Here is a 27,178-nt window from a genome sequence, read left to right on the forward strand (position 1 = left end):
CAGAGTGTGTTCCTCTAGTGATCCTCTCTTTTGCCAACACCTTCAAGTCCCTATAGGGTTGGAAGAGGCATTGAAAAGCCCTTTCAGAGTATAAATCCCTTTCTGAATGGCTCTATCCACAAGGCAAACTCATCCTGATTCCAGGGGTGATATTTCCTGTCTAATATCATCAAATACATTGCAAGCAGCCACAGTGACACACAGCCATCTGCTCATTCTTGAACATGTCATATGACTCAGTTATTCTTCATCTGGAAACTCCTGCCTGTAAGTTTTCAAGAGAAGTTCATGAAATGATCATAGACCTGACTGTTCTAGTCTTTATCCGAATCAAACATTGACATCTGTGCAACTTACAACTTCCTACCACCAGCATCCTCAAGAGGAAAGCAGTCAGTTTCTCTAGGGTGTGTGCTATGCTGGCTCCATAAAGCTTCTTTAATCCCAGGCCAATATAAACATTTCTCACCAAGAGTCTTGGTACTCGGGCTGTGTTTATGGACATTTGAACAAACGCTTGGTTAGAGTTAAGGATGTACCTATTCACAGATTCTGAAATCACTACCAGGCGTTCTGCTAGCTACTAACCTGCTGACAGGTTAGGAGGAAATTAGCTGAAAGCAAACATTTAAAGGCTGCTCGTCAGCTCTTCCCTTGAGGTGAAGAGAAGAAACAGTGTTCGCACCAAGGATCTGAGTTTTAAATAGCTATGACTTCATTCCTGTGAGCCCCTTTTAGACACTCAAAATCACCTTTTAGTAACGGGAGAAAATCTGAGATACAAGAGTTACGTATGTATGGCTATTCCTTGCAATGTCATGTGTGCATGCACACAGATATACAGAGTAAGAGAGGTAGAGAGAAAGAGACAGACAGACAGGCAGGCAGACAGACAGAAACAGACCGGAAGAGACAGAGACAGGAAGGGTGGGAGATTCCTAGCCCAAATTGTAAACAAGCATAAAATCATTTTATCTCTGGAAATTGTGCAGTCACTAGGCTTATTTGCTCATCTATGGAAAAAGTTAAGCATGACACAAAAATAAACAAGCAAATCACTCCATGGATAGGTACATATACGATCTATGCATTTGCTATGCTTGTATGTGCTATACAGTGCAGTTTGGACCTGGAGTGTCCCCAAAGCCATGTGTGCTAATGGCTTAGCCCTCACTAAAGTGCTCTGGGAGGAAGGAAGGTAGACCCTTAAGCAATGCACCCTTAGGTGGTGGACCTGCAGGTCATATTTAGTGTCAGTGTCATGTCCTGTTGGGGACTGTGAGATGTGCATCTCACAGTTTCTTAGTTTCTATGACATCAGTTGACTACCACCACCACCACTAGCACCTGCTATGAGGTCCCAAAGCAGCCCAACCGGTTTCCCATGGACCAGAACCTTGAAACAATGAGTGGAACTAAACACTCTTCCTTCAGCAGCTGACCTGCTAGGGATCTGAAAGGTGTGTATGTGTTAGGAATGACTCGTGGTTCCTGACGCCTGTCTACACATGCATCCACAATATGTCCGCTCTCACTTGGTGTGTTTCTGTTTGCTTCCCTTAGTTTGGAAATTTACCATGAATTACCGTGTGTGTGTGTGTGTGTGTGTGTGTGTGTGTGTGTGTGTCTGTCTGACTGTGTATGTGTGTGTGTCTGTCTTTCTGTCTGTCCCTAGATGAGTGCTTGTGTCTGTAGAAGCTGGAAGACAACTCAAGCATTGTTCTTCTGGTGTCCTGCACCTTGCTTTGTAAGACAGGGTCTATCATTAACCTACACTTACCCAGTCAACTTGGCTGATAGGCCAGTGAGGCCCACAGGTCCCAGTGATGTCCTCCTCGGCACAGCGATTACACATCCAGTCTCTTCCTGAGGAAAGACTTCAACAGCCACAGTCCTTTAGAATGTTGGCTCCAGGCCAACCCCAAAGCCCCCCGACTCTGCCTTTTGCCCTAAACGTTATGCTTGTCAGTTTCAGTATGCTCTGTGTCATTTCACGTGCAAGTTTACGTTGTTCTCTCTCTCTGAGATGTCCACTGTTCTTATTACATCGTAGATAATAACAATCCATCCACTGTCATTTAACTCAGGCATCACCTTGTCCCTAAGAGCGTTTCTGACTTTTTACATAAGGTGAATTTCCCATAATTCCATGTGTTTCTTGTAGTTTCTTGTATTCCATCTCATACAAAGCCTTTCAAAATACAACTAAACTTGTCATATAAACACACAAACACACATACACACAAATATATACATATGATATAATTATAATATATGTATTATAATATATGTATATAATATATATATTATATGTATATATTTGTGTGTGTATACATATACATATAAATATATACATGCACAAACAATATATATCTATACACTTATATAATGCATACATATATAATATACATATATAATATATACCTATATACTTATAGAATACATACATAATATATATAGTTTATACATATATGTGTATCTATATAATCTGTGAGGCTGTAAGCATAGAACAAGCTTCCTTCATCTTTGGTCTCACATCACCTAAGACAGTCATGTGAAAAACACTTCTTAAATGTTTGTTCAGTTAAGCTGCAAAGTCAGCTTAATGATCTAGAGGTCACTTAGCGCGGGCCACATCAGCATCATTAAGTGAAAAAGTATTCTGGAAGAAAGACCTTGGGCCTGGCTGTGCCAGTGATTTTTCTCTCTAAATCAGGACCAGGACCAGGATGAAGATTTCACTGGACATGCTGGTGTTTACAGAGGTATTGGCAGACGTTTGCCTCCAAACTTAGTGGAAAGTTTTATTGAATTTTAAAGGAGAAAGAAAGAATTGCAGGAGGACATTTTTGAAAATCAAGTCTGGAGTCCCAGCTTCTCTGGAGGCTGGTGAAAAAGAATTGTAAGTTCAAAGCTAACAAGGATAGCTGGTGAGCTCAAAGACAGCCTGGGCAGCTCAGTGAGATCCTGTTCCAAAAGTATAAAAAGATGTGGGCCTTCACTACCTCCTATGAGAGCCTTTGACTGGCATGTGTGTGACCAGCATGGGTTTAAGTCTTCAGTGTCACCAATCTCTTATGACTCTGAGGGGCGTGACTCTGCATTTCCCCTGAAACAGAACCAGTCCAGCTCCTGCCTTCTTTTCTCCTGCTTCTTACAAGCTTTGCACCCTGGTCTGTTTAGTCTTCTTTTTCTTAGTCCTCTGCAGAGAAAGAACACACCTTCCGATCCTGGCTAGGTAAATTGTTTCAATTCCAGTCTCCTAGACAACTGGCTTTTCCCCCAACTTTGTTCATAGGCTTCTTCAATCAGCTGTACTGAACTAGAATTTACAGGAGAGAAAACTTACCACATTGAGTGTATCAATAGGTATGTTTTTTAAAGAGGATTAAAGTCACAATTTTCGTTCAGTGTTTCCCATCATACTTGGAAGATGTTTGGTGCTTATTTGTAGTGTATACAGTCTCTCCCACCCCCAACCCTTAGCAACCTATCTTCATGTCCTTACAATTTTAACTTCTTTCATAAAGTAGGGCCAATGGTATATAGGGTTTAAATGTCCTTGTTTCTCCTGATGCTTCCAAGATTCACCAATGTTGTTGCGTCTGCTGAAAGAACAATTATTTTCACTGTTGACTCGCATTCCATTGCACGGATGTACCACAACTTGTATGACTGGTTCACAGATGGATGGAGATTTGGAGTATTCAAGATTCTTTTTTCCAAGTATGAATAAAGTTACTCATGTACCAGTTCAGAGAGAAACAAAACCCCAGTTCCATCCCTCAGGGTCCCGGACAGCTCTGAAAATGAGATACCATCAGACAGATTATAAAGAGAGAACCATCTGAATTTAGTTAACCAGGTTTCCACAGCACAGGAATATCCCCCAAGAAGTAGATCCAGAAAGGCAACGAGAGCCACTCTATACAGGGCTGAATGAGAAACACTGGAAGATGAAGACTCCAAGAAACCAGGTATGGATCCCCCAAAGTCCAAACTGTTCTTACTAAAATCTACATTGAATTATCTCAAGCACAGCTTCTTGGGGGTCAAGTGGATCCTTCACGGTGGGGGGAATGCGATCAGCTTTTGAGAAACAGCAGGAGGGCAAACGGTATCTCTCTGGATCTGCTGTTTCCAGTTAAATAATCAATATGTGAGACAGATGTTTTGAGCCCTTTTGAATCACATGGCCCTGCTGTCCCATTTCCTCCCATGGGAACTCCCCGTGAATAGGATTGGTGGCAGAGGAATGACAAAGATGGCCATTCTGGCATCCAACTGACGCTTGCTTGGGCTTCTGGACTTTTTCACACTGGGTATTTTGGTGCATTTTAATGCACACTACGGAGTGTGAACTGCTGTTTTACATTATACTATCAGCTTATGTCCCCCCCACCCACCCAAAGGCAAAGATTTGAAAGCTAGGCCATGCATTTACATAGCCAAGGCGAATTGCCTTCAATGTAATGTCAACCTCTGTCCTGCATTTACAAGTGTATTCTTGCTGAGGTTGGTTTTCTCCTGGTCCTGAGTCCCTCAATACTCTGAGCAATAGCTCTCCATCTGACCTGCTCTTCCTGGCCTCCTCCCTTATTTCTTCAAAACTTTCGTGCAAAGAGCTCGAGTCTTTAACTCTTATACAGGCTCATTGCTGTTTCTCTTCTGGCATGTGTTCTGTATCTTCTTAGAAATGTGGGTGCTGTGGGTTTGCTACTTTGAGGTAGTGGCTGACTTCTTTGTCTTGAGCCAGTGGACAACAGTCGTCACTGCTCTAGTAATTAGGCAGGTCGTTTATTCCAAGTCTGCTGCTGACATCCTCTGAGGAAAAGGTTCCCTTGCTTCCAGTCTGGACAGCCAGTTGTACAAATCCTGATGTCGAAAAGCCAATTTTTAAAAACTTTCCTTATTAGCTTTGTTGAAATTCAGTGGAACACCTTTGTGAAGGCATTCTCGACGTTCTCTCGCTTCTTCCTCTCTACTCGTCTGTCTACGCACAATAGCAGCTTGGTTACAGTGTCTTCCTGCCGAGTTTCAACTCAGGCGCGACATCGCTGCCAAATTTAAAATGAAAATACTCCACACTCCTATATACATTTTAGAAACAGCTTATCTATTAAGAAAACTCTGCTGTGCTTTAAACTGAGGTTTATTCAACGTACTGCTGACCTTAGGAATGCCGCACTGAGGGGCATAGGAAGACTGCTCAGTGTGTTAGCACTGTTTTGGAAGGACGGGGACCTGAGTCCAAATCCACACACAGCACCCATATAAAAATTCATATGAGCGCTCATGCCTGCAAGTCCAGCATTGAGAGGTGAAGACAGGTAGAGTCTGAGAGTCTACTGGCTGGTCACCCTTGTCAAAACAAGAGCTTCTGGTTCCATGAGAAACCAAAAGGCAAAAAGGCAGAGAGCAATAGAGGGGGATCCAGAACTCCAGCTCTGGCCTGGGTGTGCACATGTGCCACACACTCAGGTGCACACATACACATGTGTGCTCTCAGACACACACACATGCGCGCGCGCGCGCACACACACACACACAAACACACTCACACGTCTATATCCAGCTTTTACTTGTTTAGAATTTGGGTCACTATGTTAGCTCAGAAGACACATTGTTCGATGAGCCATTTCCCCAGGCCCCTCTTCGATGTTCTGTAAGTGTGGCGTTTCCAGTCACAAGATTACTACAACATACTCAGTTCCATAAACTGAGACCTCTATATTCTAGAAGGATTCCACTGGAATTGGCCAGATGATCTCTTTAAATACTTCCTACTTAAACCTAAGGGTATCTGGGATGAGAATTTTGTGTGAGATGTGGGGTTTAAATAAATTTGATATACACGATAAACAGGGGGACTTCCCGGATGGTCTTCTGTTTTTGCTGATGTTCTGTTTTCAACGGCTTTATGCCCTTCACCTAAGTTGCCTATTCATTGCCCTGATGTTGCTTCTAATATTCTGGCATCATCCTGTCATTAATTTTAGGAGATGTCAGCTTATATTCTAGAGGGGAAAGAATGTCCTGTCTCTCCTCCCTCTCTCCTCTCCTCCCTTCAGTGTGGTTGTCTTGTCTAGAAAGTCATTAGTTTTATCAGTCCCCAAAGAACCTTCATTTTTTTTTCTTCATCTGTTATTTTTCCTGCTGTTTTTCTGGCTCTACATCATTGAACTCTGCTTTTCATAGTTTGTTGTTTAATGTTTTGGGTCATCCGTGTTTGTTCCTTTCCTTCCCCAGGTTTCTTATTTAAGATACCATCTCTTATACCATAAACATGTAGCAGTGATTCTCTCTACAGCTGTACCCCAAATGCTTGGATATTTGTGGTTTAGTTTACAGTCAGTTTTTGGTATTTTCCAGTTTTGTTTGCAACTTCTTGCTTGATGAAGTGTTCATGCTTGATCAGAGGGTTTGATTTCCCAGCCTCTGAAGTTTTCTTCGAGGCATTTTCTTTCACTAGCTTCAAAAGTTTTGTTTTCACTCAGCCTGTTGTATATCGTTTAATATAATTGCATTGTTCTCCTTTTGCGCTTACGTACTTTTCTTGGTTTTCTTATTAGTTTATCAGGTTCCGTTTTTACAAAGTTTTGTAAAATTTCACCTTTCCACTGGGTGATTAACATTGTGAAACAGTTTAATAATTTTATGCTATGCAACAAATTCTTCATGTCTGAACTACGTTTCACACATAATTTTCTGATATATAGCAAAGCTGATTTACCGACACTTTATATATTATTACATCGGTCCCAAAGGAGCTCCACTAAGCTCTTTTCTTCCAACTGTGCATGGGGAAGTTTTTCTTTATAATGGAAAGATTCTTCTTCGTATGTTTGGAAGTTGTATTATTGGCCACATGAACTTTCATAATTAACATTATGATAAATGTTTTTATTATAGGCAATGACTATTGATAACCATAGTTAACAGTTTCAGTTAAAAGAATTTGAACTTCTTTAGTTTTTCAGAACTGAGGACAAATCCTAGGGTTTTGTGCATGCTTAGTTTCCCCCTGAACTACAGTGCCAGCCCTTAATGATACCTCTTCTTTGTACACCGTCACAACTGATGTGAGTTCATATGTGCAGCTGCCCTGCTGTGTCTGGTTGTGTGCTTTCCTGTAGTCTTCTACCCCTTCTGAATCTGATGGTCTTTCTCCCACCTCTTCCACAGTGCTTCCTGAGCCTCGGTGGTAGGTGTGATACAGATGTCTTATTTAAGGCTGAGTATTCTATAGTGTCCTATTCTCTACACCTTGGTCAGTGGTAGGTCTCTGGGTTATTCACCATCTACTAAAGAAAGCAGTTATTGGTGGCAACAGCACACACGAGGCCTGCACTAGCCCAAGTCAGACAAAAATCCCAGCATGGAAAGGAGAGATGGGCGTGGAGCCCCATCCTTAGCTGAGAAACAGTTGGTACTGGGTAGCTGCTGAGGGGAAGAACAATCAGTTTTATTCAATGGTTAACTATGCCCCAGGGGAATTCCAAGAGAAACACAAATTTGACTGGATGAGTTAAAAAAGAGAAAGAGAATTTACAAGGGTGAGTGGGTAGTGAAGGGGGGGATCTAGGAGGGTAAATATGATCAAAATATACTGTATGAAAGAACTTAAAAATATACCTCGATTACCATTCGTCTGGGAGATCTTTCATCAGCCTTCCACTTTGAAATATTGTGAATCATTTTATCTTACAAATAATTAAATTCTGCGTATGGAGACAAGAGCTGCTCATTCATGTTCAACATTCTTCAGTTAATAAGCTAAATAACAGTTTGATATGTAGTCCGCACGACCTACCCACCTTGAACACGCAGTTAGTAGACACCCTTCCGACTCTAGAACACCCAGCTCCCGCATGTCATTCAGGGGACTGCTTCATGCCATCTTTCTTTATACATAGAAGAACTACAGATTGAGCCAGGTTTGTTAAATCTATTTTGAAGACAAAGTAATTCATATTCAGCAAGGGAAATTGACTTGTGTAGGTTAAAGTTCTAGAAAATATCCCAGTAATTAGTACAATAATTACTTTTAAAAGAATGAGCACTTTTTAAACACTTATTTTTATTAAGTGTGTGTGTGTGTGTGTGTGTGTGTGTGTGTAGGTTTGCACACATATGAGCAGAGGTAACAATGGAAACAGGAAGATGACATCAGATCCCCTGAAACTGGGAGCTATAAATGGCCCTGAGCTGTCCATTATGGATGCCAGAATTGAATTTGGGTCCTCTATAAGAGCAGCAAACACTCTTAATTGATGAGCCATCTCTCCAGCTCCAGGGCTGTCATTATTGCTTAATATTTTGTAAAGGTATTTCATGTGCTGAATTGTTCTTTCAAGGAAGTACTGCCCTGAAACCGTAAACCTGGTACCTTAAGATGTGATCTTATCTGGGAACATGGTCAAGGCAAATGTTGTCACTTCAGATGAATTCAGCAGAGTGGGTCCTAATCCAACATGACCTGGCCCCTCACACAGGGAGAGCTTGGAAACACAGAGGAATACAGAAGGCCACATGACCCACAGGTGAAGACTGAAGAGATTTTTCTTCAAGACAAAGAAAGTCAGCGATTACCAGCATGCTGTAGGAGCCAGGGAGAAGCACAGAGCAGATTGTTCAGCACGGCTCTCAGCAGAGATTTGCTGACACCCCAGCTCAGAGTCCTGGCCTCCAGTCAAGCCATCAATCTCTGTTGCTTAGGCCACCCTGGTAGCTCCCAGAGCTCTAGGAAAAAGAGTAAGAACCTTCCTTCATCATAGAGCTAGGGATTTTCTTGCTGAATGATCAAGTTTGGTTTCTGTTAACAGAGATGCATACACATATATAGACCTACACACATACTATACGCAGATGTAACATTTCACATACCTATTGTAGGGAATATCTGTCTTATATGTTGTTAAAAGTTCCCCAGCTGGTAGAGTATAAAAACAAGGGAGAATATTAGGCCAGGAAACCCATTTGGACACCGTTTTAGACAAAAATCTTACATCTTAGCTTCTTGTCTCCTCATCGATATACTTGAAGGGGCTATCGGTCTAACCAAATCTCAGCTGGCTGGATGTCACACTTTTGAAATATTTTGCCAATATTTTACCCATCTGAATTTACAGGGATATAATTAATTTGATTGCCCAATGTTTATTAATCAAAGACATATCTACTGGGATACGTAACAGAGTCACTTTCCCTGAATTCCTATGATCTCACCAGCAGCCAATCAGAGTGAAAGGGACATTCCTTTGGATTAGTTTTAAAGCTTATACACAGCTGGACCATATGAGCGGGGGCCCAAGCATGGTGGACCCATGTGGCAAAGAGCCAACATCTGCCTGGAAACACCCACTGGAACCTCCTGAGTGGAGCCAGCTGGCAAGGAAGCCCTGTCGTTGGCCTGAGTGTCAAGTGTTGCTGGGTAAGTTGTGAATGAGAATCAAGTCTGTCTCCTGTTGCAAAATTGTGTGTGTGTGTGTGTGTGTGTGTGTGTGTGTGTGTGTGTAAGGGGGGTTGTCATTTGCATCTTCAGTGTGGAGGAAACCAAGTAGAGAGGGCTGGGTCCAGACAGAACAGTGATTGTCTTGGGAGACTTTTGCATTGAGTGCAAAGTAGCTCAATGGTCAGTGGAAGGAAAGAGGAAGTGGGTTAGTGGTCAAGTACAAGGGCTTTCAGGATGGCACCCTCAGCCTCATGCTGTGGTCCCTCTTACTCCACTACAAGTATTTGGTCCTTGGGTGAGCCCTAACCCATCTCTTCACTCCAGAGTCTCTCTTGAGCCAATAGAGATGACCAGTCCCACCCTTGCTGTCTCACTGGAGCATATAGGAAGGTTAGGTCAGCCAAAGACGTGTGGAACGTTTATCCTGTGTTCTATAATTCGGCAAAAAATGCCCTGGGCATGTTTAGCCCTGTGTTTATTCAGTCTGAAGACACATACTGAGGGTTGGGATGTTAACAGGAACTAGAATGAGGGAAAGGCCTGGTAGGTCCCCGGCTCCACAGCCTAGAAAGCTCTAGAAGGTGGGGTGTCCTGTCTTGTAGGTGGCCACTTGGCTTTCAAATTCCAGTCTCACCTCTGTTGAGGGTCTTGGCCAGGGACACAGAAAGAGGGCTACGAGTCTCAATGCTGTCTGTGATGACAGAGACACTGACCAGTCAGCCATACACTATAGAAAACAAAATTAAACAGACCCCCCATCCCTCCACAGCACCCTTAAAAATGAAATGGCACTGCCAGTCTGTGGACTCCCCTTGGAGCCAGTCTGCATCCAGTTTGGGAGATGTTTTTAGAGAAAGCAGAGAGCCGAAAACCTAGCATTGTTTGTCAACAGGAATGTTGTAAATTTCGATTCTGTTTTCTTCAATTCTGCATTCGTAGATCTCCAAGATCCCCAAAACATCCATTACCTTCCTCCTCCTCCTCCTCCTCCTCCTCCTCCTCCTCCTCCTCCTCCTCCTCAGTTTCCTTTGTCCTCTTTGTCCTGGTGTCTGTTGGACCAAGAGGCTGGGAAAGTCATGAGCAGACTTGTTTCTCCTGTGTTCTGAATTGCAACCAAATGGTTTTAATCCAAATTGGATTGGATTTTGAATTCCCTCAATTAGCTGAGTCCTGCTGGTTTACCCCTCCACCAGGAGTCTCCAAGAGGCCCTACAACTGTCATTTTCCCTATGTGCTTCTTCTTGGGCACAATGATCTCAAGGAGAGAGAAAAGCGGCTGGGAATCTTCCCAGTCCCATCATCCTCCCTTGTTTGTGAAGCTAGGCTCTTCGGAAGTTTCTAGCATTCTCCTGGACCTTGTGACCACATATCTCACAGTGTGCTGAGAACCTGGTCTTGGCCCCATTTGACATGTGAGAGAAAGGAGGTCGTAGGAGGAAGGACAGGAGACGGGGATGGGAAAGCAGTCTACATTCTATCTCTGTCTGCCATTGCCCGGCAGAGCCTAGCTGGGGAAGATCGGTTTCTGTTAACACTGCAAGGGAACCGCTCCTCTCCCAGGGGCTGGTGGCTTGGCAGGGAGGCGGCCAACTGCTCAGTTGGTGGAGGAGATAATAACCCTTAGAGCTGTTTATCAACCATCTCTGGATGGCAGGCTCTGAATCCCTAATTAACTAAGGTCCGTGGGCTGCTAGTTCTTCTTAGAGCCGAACCGTATCAGATCGGGGACATGGCACACAGGTCTATCTCTCCCCAAAACCTGTGCTTGGTGCCTGATAAATAGAAGTTCCCAACGACAATAATTAATGAATAGAGGGAGAAGAAGGGGCAGGCTTTGTGAACTGCCCCAAATCCCCATAGCTCTCAAGAATGAAAGTCGATTTTGCTGCCAAAGGGAAGCCTGTGTGGACAATGTGCCTCCAGGAGAGGTCCAGGGAGGCTCAGCTGTTCTGAATTTACCCAGGAACGCGGGGGCCTGCAGTCGTGGGCCACCTGGCACCCAGCTGTTCAGAGCCTCACAATCTGAGTAGCCAGCTCTGACAGGGCCTGGAGACCGGCCGCCATAACCCTTTCACTGCCTACACCTTGCCGGGCCTACCCCATTTCTGGCAACAAATGCAGGATGGTGTGCCCAGAGCATCCCAGAGGGACCCGACTCCCATGACCCTTTTGTCTTCTGCCTCCGGTGCCAGCTGACAGAATGAGGTCCATCCTGTTAATCAGGTCCCGGTTTTTTGTGCGTGCATCCTTTTTTCCCAAACACCCTCCATGGTTTTTACTCAAGAAAGACCCTCATGTCACGAATCAGCTTTAGTTTAACTCACCTGCCCCAGAAAACCTTCCAGGGTTCCCCCTCCCCGACCCCGAAGCTGGGTTCATTCCCTGCTTACATTCAGGGTGCACGGCTACATCGCCCTCCGGAAGACACATGTCCCATGATGCATTTCCGAAGGTTTCTATGGCTGCATCCAAGCCGCCTGCTATACCGCGAGCTTCTCGGAGACCCGGGAAGAGACTACCTGATTTTTATCATCCAGGACCACAGCAATGTCTGTGATACAGGAAGGGGTAGATTGTATACTTCATTCGTGGTTTGCTTTCTAAATAGTAGGATGTTTACTGTTCCGACCCCCAGAGCTAGAAGGCTAGTGTGATCGTAAGTTAACTCAATGGGATCACGTGCTTGCTGAAGGGAGCAGGGCTGAAAGCAAGCAGGAGGAAAGAGATGGGCAGAGTGTACTGTTCCTTATACACCTTACGTGTCTACTGGCAATTTCCTGTTCCCGTCCTTCCTTCCTGCTTAGCTTTCTTATCTGGTGACATGCTGCAACCTCCCATGTGCCCCGCCCCCCGAAATCTCACTGTGACCTCATCTATGTGTCAGATCCAATAGTTCCCCTGTCACTATGGTGACCACCACCCTGGAGTGATACTGAAAGTATCAACCATGTGCCCGGCTTCGTGCTTGGCCTCTGCACCTGCCTTGGAGGTCTGGCCTGTCTTCTGCCTGTATCTACAGACGCTGCTCTGCGTGCTCCTCCTGCCCCGCCCTCTTTGCCACATCTGTGTGGTCTACAACCCTCTCACTGGAGCTTTGATGGCAGCATCTTATCAGCTGGGTGGGATCTCTGGGCAATTGGCATCTGTTTCTCACCAAGCTAGGATCAAGTCTAAAGGGTTGAAAGATTTGGTAATGGGGGCCTCAGCTTCCTGAAGGCATGAGTTGGAATTTGAGCCCCGTCACCAAAAATAGATTCTGAGACCCTATTAAAAAAAAACAAAAACAAAACAAAAAAAAACAAAAACAAAAAACAAACAAACAACAACAACAAAAAGAGGTTCAGGGTCACACTTGAGATTTATTGATAACAGGAAGGCTGAATATCCCAGTGCTCAGAAGTGATCTCAGACTGGTCATCCATCCACTCTAGGAGGATTTCTGAGGTCCTACTGTGTGCAGATGGTGCACTGGATATGGATGCTAGCAGTGAGCAAGATAGAAGTTTTTATTTCAGAGAGCAAGCAGGGCAAGCAGTCAACGGGGGGTGGGGGGGAGGCAGAGATTGAATCATGAAGAATTCAGTGCCTAAAGATGAAGGTGTCCAGGGCTCAGAGTGATGATATAGGAGTGTGCACTTTAGACAGTACAGTGGGCTGAGCTGGGAGCTGACATTCCAGCAATAACACTGGAAGAAGGAGCCCCGAGGCCTTTAGGTCCAGGCATCCCAGGTAACAGCAAGTGCAAAGGCCCTGGGGTGGAAGCAAACTGGCATGCTCAAAGGACAAGCGAACTGAACGCTGAATGACTGAGATGGGTTTGGATGGTGACAAGGCTCACCAGGTAAGATACAACATGAACTTTCAAAGTCAGGGGCAGGGGGTGTAAAATGGACATTGATGTTGGACGGGACAGATCCTGAAGTCTCAGCTGTGTTACTGTCCTACTGTGTGGAAAAGTTCAGTCTCTAGAAGAATATGAGAATTTAACACTTAATATCACCTAGGGTGCATTGGGTTAGTAGGACTTGCCGGGCACCAGGTTTTTCCTGATGGACCTCCATAAACAGTGTGAAGAGAACCCAGACACTGCTTCTGATCACAGAGGCCTCACCAGATATACTAATTTACATCCTCCATCCAGCTTGCAATGTGAAGTCTCCATGTCCTAGATACAATCCTGGTAGGGATCACCCACACCCACGTCTCTGACCATAACTCTCTGTATGCCCCACCAAGAGACCTTCAGTTTCATTTTACCAGGCAAAGGTCACTGGGTCCATATGCTTACCCACAAGCCATCACTGCGAGTCCTGAAACTGCTATAGCTTTCCACCATGGATTCTTCATGACAAGATGACCTCTTTCTTGATACCCCGCCCTACTAAATCTCTGAAGCAAGAACGTATCTGTCTTGCTCATGGAGGGTAGCCATATCCAGTGCAGTGGTTGCACATAGTAGGGCCTCAGAAACACTTCTGGAGTGGATGGATGATAAACCCAACAGTATTTCTGAGTACAGAGTACAGCATCAATCTGGCTTCTCGTGTGGCATGAGAAGCCCACAGAAAGAAATCTGGGCTGGAGAGGTGCTCCCCAGAGAGGTGCTCCCTAGACCACAGCCAGCATAGACCTATAGATTAGCAAACTTACCTCACCTCATATGCTCAGCTCAAAAACCTTCAGTACATGGCAGGCTGAACCACAATCCAGCAGAGGGTAAGCACATCCACCATCCCCCAGGTGTGGAAGAACAACCCAAAGCTGAAACAAGCCTACGAAAAAGAAGCTCAGAGGCTGGTGGAGCAGCTGAGGCTGTATGCCGTCAGAGTATACCTCCTCCACTCTGAAGAGCGAATGGCTTAATGCACCAACAAGGGTCTGACTGGTTACATGGTGTCTGTCTTGAGAACGACAGACTTCATGGCTAGAATTCAATGTCGAACTGGAGACGTGAAGGATTCCGTATTGCTCCATACCCCAGTGGCTCATGTCTGATTGTGTGGCAAGGCTGCAGAAACACTATGCAGCTTCAAAAGAGGAGATGTTGCTGCATCAAACCTCTATTTAAAGATTTTGGCCAGAGGAGTGTTTAAGTGACAATGGAAGGAAGCTCCAACTGGGCAGGATCAAATGTAGAACGGATGATTTCGAGGTAGAACGCTCGTTCTGATAACTTCACTGTCTACCTGCTATGGCAGAGGCACTGTCAGGAAAGACGTGGAGACATTCCCAGGGCTGGGGCACTCGTGTTCTGAGAAGGAGAAACAAGGAAAAAAAAGCAATTGGCTCCTCCTGTCCTGCTGCAGATTCTTTCTCCAAGCATAAGAAAAGACCATGAGGCTCTGGGACCCTTGGAAGCTGATGGATGTGAGTGCCTCAGGTTTCCATGGAGCTCCACCTTCTCGGCCTGCACCTGCCACGGTTCTAAACCTACTGCGGACAATGCTTCCTTGGGCTCTGGGAAGGGTACTTATAGCACCCACATCTTACAGATGAGGAGACTGAGGTCCTAAGAGTTCAGTGTCATTTAGTCACAGACACTTAACAAAGACACTGCAGTGTCTCAGAGAGCCCAATATCTTGGCCATGGTGTCACCTGAGTTCCTGTACTCTCTGGCATGTTGCTGGTTACTGAGTTTGTGGTTCATATTAAAGTGACATTATCAAGGAACAGAGAGGGGACAGTACCTTGTCCTGGGTCACAAAGCCCACAAGTGACCCAACAGGAGTGAAAATCACCATGGTTCACAGGCTGCATTGTGACCAACAGAACAGCATGTGGAGGGATGATTCACTAGAGGGTGTTTCTTAACTGTTTCTGTCAGTTGCTGGATGTGGTGTTATAGTCGCTCTTGTGATTACTGCCAGACTTTATGCCGCCATATTACTCAGAGTATTGAAACTAGTCCCCGAAACTTTGCCAATTGAGTCTCATTGAACTGAAACCCCAAAACCACCATAAGAGAAGGCAGTACCTGTTTTTATCAGCATACAGAGGCATCAAGAAATACACATGTGAGGTTTATGTTACACTCAAATATTGTTACAGACGGGTTTGACGTAGATATGCGTGTGTCTGGGGGCCATGTTTGATCTTGCTTGTCGGTGGGATTGGACTTGGGATCACCTAGAAGATCTAGAGTATATCGAAGGGGGTCTCCAGAGAGGTTCCACTGAGGAACTTATCCTGAATATGGGTGGCCCCATCCATGGGTTAGGGTTGGAACTGAACCCAAAAGACAAAAGAAGAAAGCCAGGTGGGTGCTGGCATCCCCGTTCTTGGTTTCTGACCCACAGCAATGTGAGCAAGATGCCTTCTGCCGCCATTGGCAAAAGCTGGCTCTACCACTGTGCCTCCCCTACTGACAGGGTGTGAGCTGAACCATATGCCCAAATGAACCCTTTCTTCTCTTAACTTGATTCTCGAAGGTCTTTTGTCACAATAATGAGAGAATTAACACACATATGTGCATAGCTAAGGAGAGGGAGGAGGAGGAGGTAGAGAAAAAGAGATAAATTGTTTAAAATGAAGGCATTTCAGACCAGAATCTGTGGTCACTGTCCAAAGTGTTGTTAAAGAAATCCTGGACTTGGGTGTGAATGAAGGAGTCTGGGGCAGGGAGGGTTGGCAATGATTTTTTTCTCTTCCTGTTATTCTCCGCTTTGTAAAAAGTCAGGCAGAAACAAAAACAGTGGGTCAGTGTGTGTGGATGAGAACCCCGTGACCTAAGCAGGGCCATTTGTGTGCTTAAGACCTTTTGTCTTAAACCCTGGACCATGGTGATAAAATCTCTATCATGCAGAGTAGTGGGCAGAATTAATATGTTTTAATTTTGTAAAGTGCCTTGTCACAGCTCCAGCCACTCAAAAAATATTAATCCATCTTTGATGGAAGATGAAAAGAAAGGAGTAGGTGTCGGCCTTGAGTACTGATGGGCAGAGCGTCAAAACCTCTGGGGTGATAGATGGTCGTGGACTTTCTGAGGATCGTGTCACATAGCGTTGTCCTTGAGGAAGTCAGATAATAGAAAAAAGTCTCTGCGATGTCCTGCTGGAAGATCAAATGGGCAGAGGTTTGCCCCACGGCGTGCCTAGACGCCAGTCTTCTATTCTGCCTCTCGATATTTTATCCAGAATATTATTCCAATGAAGATTATAAATCACTCACAGAGTCCTTAGTGATGGAAACTTCTGCCTAAGCTTGATTCCGTTAAGCAGGGAGAACAAGGGAGGAATGGGTGGAGCCGAGAACCGACTGTGCTCTGGGGCAGGATGTAAGAGGCAGCCACACCCCCATCAGGATGAAAACTGGAGATGTCCAAGGATGCAAGGGGTGGCGCTCAGCTGGTGATAAAGGGATGATAAAGAATGGATGCTGTCCTTAAAACGTATTTTTTGCATGAAGGAATACATGGCTGCCAGGTTCCAGAGTCTAAATGTCATTACAGGAGACAATTCATGGAAGTTACATAAATGAAAACATTGACAACATGTATATGTATATGTATATGTATATGTATATGTATATGTATATGTATATGTATATGTATATGATGTATATGTGTATGACGTATACGATGATGTATATGTAATGTGTATCTGTATATGTATATAAAAGCTCTTTTTTTTAACATTTTGGTTCAGTGTGGGGGTTTTTCTACCATTAGTTACTTCCACAGGAATATCCAAGGTGAGTATCTGGTAGGCAGGAAGTGATCCTCCTTTAAAAATATGTGTGTTCATCGCCCGCCCTAGAGCCCTGTCTGAGCCCTGGGCTCTGGCTTACCTTACTGCTGGGTTCTTACTTGGGACTGCCTGGGTTCTTCTTGCCCTGTGCAGCTCCAATCAGATAGGCTTTCTGATGCCCTGGGGTTTGCAGACATACCCCTGTGGCTCAGGTCAGCAATCTCTTATCCCTTCTGGGTCTCTTGCATTTGTAAAACACTACTTCGTACTTAAACATGTAAGTCTGCCTCTTTCTGTGTCTCTAGAATCATCTGTCACTCTCCAACCAGGTCCTAGCATTAGGAAGTCAGGGAGAGACTGTCTCCCAATCGCTCCACCCCTTCCCCTGCTCTTCTGATGCAAATCTGATCTCTTCTGACCATTCTTCCCCAAAGTCTGACTGAGGTCACCTTGCCCCCAGGACCCAATGTCATGTCTTAGCCACATCCAGCAATCCATTCACACTCTGGGCCAAGACTCTTTCCGAGTCCCTGCCTCAAGCCCAGCTTGTACTGGACACCAGCTCCAGACCATACCTTGCTGGTGTCCTGGATGGCTCAGATTGGCTCTCAGACCCACCAGAAAGTCGCTGCAGACCATCCACCTCCAGGGTGAGTCCTTGAGTTCCCCCTGACCTCTGTTCTAGGATGTCACTCAATACATCCTGGCAGCAACCAGATCATTCACAAAGCGTCTATGCTCCTGAGCAACCGTCTCCGCCTCTCGCAAGCCCGGCAGTCACTTCGGCGCTTGCCACTGTTCACTCTGACGAGTACCCACATAGGTTTGATAAATTCACTCAATCAAAACAGAGCTTCGTTCACAGCAGAGAAATCCCCCCCCCCACCCCGTATACCTTCAGAGTTGAAGAAAGACGTCCCTCACTCCCACTTCACAGATGTGGAGGCAGGCTTAGAGAGGAGACATCTCTTCTGCCTGGGATGTCCTGGCCCAGGCCCAGATGTTGTTTCAGGACTCTCTGGTGACGAGCATTTCTCTCTCCTCCTTTGTTGATGCTGAGCTCTGGACCAGGCTGCTCAGCCTCCTAACCCTCCAGCTTCCTCTCCCTCTGCTGTGCGCAGGCTTAGAATCAATGCAGGAAAAGACAGGGATTTAGTTGAGTTAAAACTGCAGAGTGTAAGAATTGTGCTCCCTCTCCGACAAACGTTCTCAGGGAGTTCTCAAGGTCAAGAAAGTAATGGGGTATATGGCTCAACTCCGACCCCTTGTTCCAGGATATTCTGATTTAACTTGCATTCTGTTACTTGAGTGGACATCCCCTTGACTCATTCACTGGACCATAGAGTCCTAGAGGATTCTCTGGGGTCCTATCTATATCTATCTATCTATCTATCTATCTATCTATCTATCTATCTATCTATCTACATCTATCACCATATCCTCCTTCTCCAGCACCAGGCAGTGGATCAGGAAAGAGGAGGGTAAAGAATGAGTCACCTGGTGCATCAAACCACCAACAATAGTATGTGGGCCGCCACCTCTGCTGTTACCATCCCTCCTGTCCCTGGATGGCATCACAACTATCCCATTCTAGAAATAAGACTGTCTTCCTGAGGTCCCCACTCCCCCAGCCATGAGCTTTAGCACACATTTAACCCTAACTCTGCTTGACCCCAAACCTCGAATGTATTAATCCACCACCACTATGTACTAATACCGTCTACAGTTTGTCTTTTCCTAGATCGCTTTCTGCAGGAACGAAAGCAGACCATCTTCAGCCTCTCGGACCCATTTCTTTCAATCAATGATTTGAAGAAATTTGAGGCAAGTAATAAACATACCTGAAGCTAATGCCAGAATCCCCCAAGATGTCAAAAAAAAAAAAGCCAGGAGCTAGGGTGGGCCTGGGGCCCACATGGGCCACACTTAATTAATGTAAAAATCTTTGTCTTTTATTTCCTTTTGTTGTGGGTGCACTATTGGCTTGTTCTGTCTAAAGAGAAAATATTTAATTGGCTTATTTACCCAACTATAGATGCATTCAGTATTATTCTTCATCACATGAATTAAATTACTTTATTTATGCAACTCGCTCAGTTCATTTAATTTAATTCTGTAGTTATAATATAGGGAACACACTAACTAGACTCCTCCCTTTGGGACGGAAATGGGCAAATGCTTTGGTTCTGAATTAACAGGCAGCAGAACTGATATTTATAATAAATCATCCGTTGTTAGCCATCCTGATAATTATTGTTTGAACGGACTGAAGCAGACATGGGCACATAACAGACACATTGTTGGCCTTGACTGGGGCTCTGTTCTTTGTGCTAATAAACAATCTAAGCAGAAAAATTCAGAGATGACTTCCCTCAAATAGACTTGTCTGTTAGACACGAGCTGAGAACCTACTATGCACCTGGCATCAGGAAGCTGCCTCTGATGACCTTTTATTATACACATTGGTCTCCCAGCTTCGACAAGATACCCAGGCCCCCAGGATGCCTTGCAGACATCCTGTGCCCTGGCTGCACTGGCTTCCCTCTGATTACCTTGTACCTTAGCCTGCAGATCTGTTTTACATACTGACAACAGTAAGCACGCTGCAGCTATATGCCTAGACCATGCCAACCTTCAACTCCAGTGGCTGGAAGGACTGGAGCTCTTTCCCCTCCAGCCTCACCCCCTCTCCCTGGTGAACTCTGGTATAGCACTCAGCATCCAGTTAGCTTGCATTCCACTTTAGGCAGACCGTCCTAAAATGTCACAGGTAGAGTCCATCCCACTACTGTGATGTTAGGTGAGACTGTCAACTCAGTGAAGGATGAGCTACCTCAGGTCAGTCTGTGGGAGTATCTTTGGGGACAGTTTTGATGGCCTTACCTGATATGGGAAGATTTGCCCTCTGATTGATGCTGCCCAGATGAGAGGAATCTCCTAGCCTTCGCTCTTATTAGCAAATTTCATTTACCCTGTTGCTGCTGCTGATGCCTTGGCTGAAGGACCAACCTCTTCTGGGCTTTCTACATGAATAAATGGCCAGCGGCCTTCCAGGGATCCCCCAGGTCTTTGGTACCAACTCTGCGGATAGAGCAGCTACCAGGTTCATTCCAGTGTGACACAGATACTTGACCGGCCCAACCATATAGGATAAGCCAATTGAATATCCTGCCTTTTGATACGTATTCATTCTGTTTGTTGGTTCTGTCCCTCTGGAAGACCCTGAGTAATACACACTACCTTTCACTTGTACGATCAAAGTCTGTTAAACATGACCCCCACACCCCTCCCCAGGAGTAGTGGATGTTCAGCCCACAGAGGGGTACAGACTTGTTCGTCCCTACATCACCTCTCCCCCCTACTCTCTCACCTGAAGTCTCCACATCTCTAAACTGGGTTGACAGTAACGCCTTCTATAGAGAGGCCTTGTGCTGAGTCTTAACAAAGGCTCCAGAGTGTAAGGGATGAAATGTCAGTGCTGGTGAGAGGAAGCCTCTGACTAATTTGTCGCTTCCTGTTTATGCTTCACACCCTACATTGTATTGCATCACAAGGTGCTGGAGATTTGAGATGTTCTTTTTTTTTTTCCTTCCCATTTTGTCTTGGGATCCCCAGGCAATAGCACAGTACTTACGCACTATCATTTTCTCTTCCATAGATACACGTTTATGACTCACAGAAATCATAAAGAGAACCCAACTAAGGTGCATCGGTGCATCTGAACAAAAGAAGGAAAGGGGCAGGGGGAAAGAACACCAGATACTGTAGACAAAAAAAAAATCCCTTTAATAGCTTTTATGGAGGGTCTTCCCATATATTGGAAAACCAGGCTGACTTGGAAGGAACACATGGAGAATATCACTGAGGAGTTTTGTTTAGCTTTAGATGTTTTGAAAGATTTATCTTGTTTCATTTTACTTTATTCTATATGTTTGAGTGTTTTCCTTGCCTATACATATGTGTATCATGTGCCTGGATGGTGTCTATAGAGGCCAAATGAGGGACTGGAGTCATAGACAGTCATAAGGCACCAAGTGGGTGCTGGGAATCGAACCTCGGTCATCTGCAAGAGCAGCCAATGAGCATTGAGCTATCTCTTCAGCTTCTATTTTATTTGTATTTTTAACCTCTATACACTTCTATTTCCATATATTTAACATAGTTTGTCATCATAGAGTCTTGACAAGCATAGAAGATAAAGATTTGCAGGTTCCTAAGCCAGATGAAGGATGGTAGAACACTGCCTGTACCCCTGACCAACTATCAGAGAAAAGAGCAGGTGTGGGACCACCTCCCTACCCAAATCAGGCCTGGGCCTACTCAGCCTCATAGAGGCAAAGGCGACTTCAGGATAGAGCCAGTTAGGCTTCTGGATTTCCAGACAGAGAACTGGCTTCTCAGAAATCACATGACCACCAGTCTGTTAATCTGATACTCTTGGAAAGTCCCTCCCTCCTCCTGCAAGCTTTGATATTTGAATGGGTGTGTCATTAACATTTGCCTGTCTTCAATCAGGTCCGAATATGCAAATTAGGTGCATTTTCTCCCTTGTCCTTTTTCCTCCCATCTCCCCTGACTAGAGCTCTATAAACCAGCTCCACCATTTCAATGACAGAGCAGTCCTCCTGCATAGTCTCCTGGATTGCTTATACCTGTTGTGCTCGCTGTACTCACTGACAGGGAGACCCTGACCCCTGACTCCATTGCGTCCTGAGAACAACAGCATGCAATGAGCAACTGGGGGCAGGGGACCCACATACAATGAACGTGCCATTGAAGAAACAAGTTATTGAATGATTAAATGAGTGAAAACCAGGTGATCAGATGTAAGGGTTCAGTACGTGGATTATTGTAGGAAGTGTAATAAAGAACAGATTGTAAGTGTTGGTCACTGTAGGCTCAGCGTCCTTGAGACTCTGGTCCCCTGTGGCATTAAATCAGTAAATAATGAAAGTAGGAAACTTCATCACTGGACACCTAAGTTTTTACTGGTTTGCCTCCTGTTCCCTGATCAACAACAGTTGTGACTGTCTTCACACCTTCTGATTGATCAACTGTGTGGGCCAATCAAGAGTTTAACCTATGATGAAGAATTACACGTTTTTTTGGAACTACACGGACACCATTGATTTATTTTGTATATTTGATATATTAACATGCAGGATAAATTTGTATGTTGGTGGGAGCATTTTTTTATAATTGCATGCGTAAATACCATATTCATACGATCTTGCCCTTTCTCCCTCACTCCAACACCCTTGTGTTCTCCCTCTTCTTCTGTAATTGTTACTCCATATAGGTTTTCAGTTGACAAACAAGTTCTCCTGAAAAGGATTAAGGCCCTAAGTTTTGCCGGCCCCACATCATCCCCACAGAACACTGTATCAGTTACCTTTCTCATGGCTGTGACAAAATAGCTTGAAAGCCAAGTAAGGAAGGACAGGTTCATTAGACCATACAGTTTGAGGGGACAATCCGCTATGGCAGGCAGGATCATGAATCATCTGCTCACACTATGGTCAGGAAAAATAAGGGACAGGAACCCCCCTAGGCACACCTCCCTGTGACTCACTTCCTACCCTGAACCTTCCCAAATCGTATCATCTGATAGTGACCAAGCACTCAAATGCATGACTCTACAGGGACACTTAAACCCCAACAAACACATATCTGCACAGTCAAAAAAACAAATCTCAAAGGAGGAATTATGAGACCAAGACAGAAACAATGTACCTCTCAGGGCACAGTCTCTGTTTGCAGTTAAGAGAGCTAAGAATGATTCCTAGTTTGTTCTGTGTTAAGTCCTTGCAAGTTAAGGTTCCTCGTGATAATCAAGATATTCTTGCTTGTCCTGTGCAGGCTAAGGTTTCTGCTTGTAGTTAAAGAATATGTTCCTGTGTCCTGGGCTAAGTCCTTGTGAGCTAAGGTTTCTATTTGTAATTAAGGATAAGTTCCTGCTTCTTAGAGCTGGTGTAAACTGCTTGAGACCCCATTCACGTGATCTATATCCTTAACCCTGTCCCTTCCCTTGCGTTGTATCTCTTTAACGATGGCAGTGGGTTCATCTAAATGCTGTGATGTCACCTTGATTAAATGGAGGCAAGTGTCTAGGGGACTAGGGGACATCTCCAGAGAGGATTAACTAAGAAGTATAGCCCCAACTGTATATTGGTGGCTTCATCCCATTGAGGGAGAGAGAATGAAGTCAGTGACTGTGGGCATTCTCTTTGATTTTCTGTCAACTCTGATGTGAGCTGCCCTTCACATGACCTCTGTCTGACAGACTGAAAACTCTGAAATGATGAGCCAAAATAAATCTCCCCTCCCGTACATCATCTGTCTGAGATGCTTAGGCCTGGTAGCAAGTAGCTGACTCACCTCAAAGAATGATACTGTAGCATTTGAGGGGATTGATGTCTGTCAGATGATGGTTGGAACACGTGGTTCAGAAATATGTAAAATCAGTCTGTAGAAGAAATTTGGAAAACATTCACTGGGTTGTTCTAGTGAGAGCCCAGAAGGCCACGATACAGAGAGGAAGGCAAACAGCAAAAATTGACCTCATAAGGTTGCACAGAGGAGCAAGGGTCCTACCAGGAGCTGGCTGGGAGAACATCTATGTTATACTGTTGTCGAGAACTTGTGAATTCCCAGTAGGTTGTCCTTCAGGGGAGAATGCAGGAGGCTATAAGAATGAACCAATGGTAGCCTCTGGGAGGAAGTGATGTCAGGAACGTGGACCACTGAGGAAAGTCATAGGCAGTGAGCAGAGCCAGACCAGGAAAAAGGTCATGTGGGATGGGGCTGGCAAGGCTACTGATTTGTGGCTCAAGATGTCCAGAGTTCCTGTCCTACTGATGTGTACCCAGGATGACAGGCCTGGGACAATAGGACACAGTGTTTGTCCTGCTTGCTCCTGTCCTCTGTGTTAGTCTGAGCCTCTTCCTTGAATGTCCCCATTATTGTCTTCTACAGTGTTGATGTTTACACTCTTCCTCATTGTGTTACAGAAGCACACGCCTCAAAGAGTTATGGGCTTCACACCTAAGGGCTAGAAGCACATACCTTAAAGAGCTATGGGGTTCACACCTAAGGGCTAGAAGCACATACCTTAAAGAGTTATGGGGTTCACATCTAAGGACTAGAAGCACATACCTCAAAGAGTTATAGGGTTCACACCTAAGGGCTAGAAGCACATACCTTAAAGAGCTATGGGGTTCACACCTAAGGGCTAGAAACACACACCTTAAAGAGTTACGGGGTTCACACCTAAGGGATACAAGCATATTCCTTAAAGAGTTATGGGGTTCATGCCTCAGAGATAGAAGCACACACCTTAAAGAGTTATGGGGTTCATACCTAAGGGTTTTGCTTTGTGGCACAAAGGAGACTCTGCATTTGAACTTTTGGACTATGGCCCACAGGCTGTAGTGTATTACCCATGATGCTGAGAAGCCCCTGCTCTGAATCTCTGTGGTCACCTTGCTGGTTCCTACTCAGCATCCCAAATACATTTTTTATGACATTTATTTGGGAGGGAAGGTACATTCCACAGCACACATACGGACAGCTTGTGGGAGTCAGTTCTCTCCTTCTGTCATGTGGATACCGGTGATGAAAGTCAAGTTGTCAGACTTGGCAGCAAGCGCCTTTATCCACGGAGCCATCTTGCCAGCCCATATCATAGTTTCTTTGTGTTCTGTTATCCTTCCTCTTAGACATGACTTGGGATGAACCTGGCACCAAGAATTTTTTTTTCCCTCTTGAATGTTTCCCTCTACGGTTACTCTTGTGCTCTACAGTCCTGTGAGGAGAGATCTGATGTCAATGTGGTTTTCATTCCTTTGTAGGAAGTCTGGGCTTTGTGTGTTTTTCCTTTGGATTTCCTCCTACAGCATGTTGGATTTTCTCAGCTGTTGTGTGTGGCCCTTTTCTAGACAGCACAGGGCAGTGCTTGGAACAACCGCACATGTCCTAGCTGCTCCTCTGTTCTGCTCGTGCTCTTCCTGGAGATGTACTAGCTCTGTCTCTTCGCTGGGGACACACCACCTCTGTCCCTTCACTCCCCTGGGAGTTCTTATTTTTGTAATGATGCTTGCTTCTTCCCTTGTTCGGCACATCTTCTAAGGTGCTATCTTTTTTTTTTCCAAAGATGAGTTTTGATACACAGAAATTTCTGACCCCTTGGTATTGTTTTCTAGAAAATCAAAATCCCTTTCTCCGGAGCCTCCATTTTCCCCTAGTGGTTGCTCATTCCATCTTTTGCTTATTTGAAGAAATTGAAAACTTTGCATATCCCTCTACAATCACTGGGAGCCTCTTCCTCCTTCTGGGCGCAGACTTTTTGTTCTGTCTGTGTCTCCTGAGCTTCCTTGCCCTGATAACCTGTGTGTCTTGATTATGAGGTTGCCGTTGCTCTGGCTTCTTTTCTGAATTCCAGGAACTCCCAGGATCTCTGCTGTGCCCTTTAAAAGTGGGTTTTCCATAAATTTCAGTTCAATTCCCTCCTCATAAAGAGGGTTTATCTCAAAGCAGTCCCTAACCTCACTGAGGCCCTGGATCCTGGCATGTACAGAGGGTATTCCTCAAGGCCCAGAACTGAAGACTTCAGCCATACCCTGGAGAGGCAGATGTGGAGAAATATGAACTAGAAATTGCAGATGGCCAGGAAGTATCCCTCAAATCACTGTAGATTTGTAGCATCTCTATATCCTTATCCAAGACTCTTAGTTGAACCTCCTCAGCTCCAGCAGCAGTGACTCCATCCCTGGGGATCACACACACTCTTCTTTCTAGGGTCTGCTTCCACCTCTGACGTCTGAAGCTGCCATTGTCACATGCTTGCAGGTTTCATGTTAACAGACCTGAATATTGCTTCCCTATTCCCACACATACTCAGAGAAGCAGCAGACAGTATTATTCCAGAATTTTCTTCTTTCTCAGTACCTCAAATTGAACCTATGTCCTCAAGCATGCTAGGCTACCACTGAGCTGTATCCCCCAGCCTGACCCAACCTTCTCTTTTTTTTGGACACGTTTTATTTTGAGATAGAGCGTCGTTAGATTGCACGCACCGGCTCAAATCTGTGATCCTTCCTCTTCAGCGTCTCAAAAATAGCTGGAATTATAGGTTCTGTGTCATCAGGCCAAACCAGAATAGCCCATCAGCCATAATGAATGGAAGCAGTTCTCGTTTTGTGAGCATGGTGGAGGGGACCCTATCCACCTACATGCTGTAAATGAGACAGATGTTCTGGAAGCTGCTGTGCCTAAAATAGGGGGAGGGGGGTAGTCGGCTCATCTTCTTTTACATTATAGGAAAACCTCACAGAGTCAGTCAATGAGAGAAAAGGAGATTAGCTCGGGGAAACACAGATTGCTGTGGACATTAGTGCTGGGAGAAGCTCCATGAGAGAGGGACTCTGGGATAAAATAACCTTGGAGACAGCGAGGCCGCATCCTCTCAGAGTTCCAAATACACATCTGTGCGCAGCAGGCTAAGAAGAGCCCTGCTGGAAGACACTGACCTTACTTTTTTTAAGCCTCATATTTACAAAACACTCATCATCAAAGCCTCTTTAATATAGCGACTAAGAACGTGTAAGAATGAGCACATGGGGCCCTCATTAAGAAATCATGATTTTTCTCAAAAGACCAAATCATGCTAAATGGGTCCTTACTAATCCCAGACAGCGCACAAGGAGAAACCTTGGCTCATAATAGCCAAAAACGTCCTTTGACCAACTCTATTAATGGAATTGCAACCCAAAATGGGCTTATCTTGCTTCATAGAAGATCATAAATAAAATCGCTTTTCACACTTCAGAATTCTTGGAAATGCCACTTAGCAGAGGGCCTACCAGGGAGTGTTTAATAAGCCTTCCTTTGAAGATTTGTTTTTAATATTTATTTATTTGTGTGTGTGCGCGCACGCGCCATGGGAAGGTAGGTGTGCCACAGGTAGGTGGTTGCCCACAGAGGCTAGACTTGTCAGGTCTCCTGAAGCTGGAGTCACAGGTGTTTGCAAGCCACTGGACT

This window comes from Grammomys surdaster, unplaced genomic scaffold, assembly GCF_004785775.1.
Source record: "Grammomys surdaster isolate TR1022 unplaced genomic scaffold, NIH_TR_1.0 144, whole genome shotgun sequence".
Classification (NCBI taxonomy): Eukaryota; Metazoa; Chordata; class Mammalia; order Rodentia; family Muridae; genus Grammomys; species Grammomys surdaster.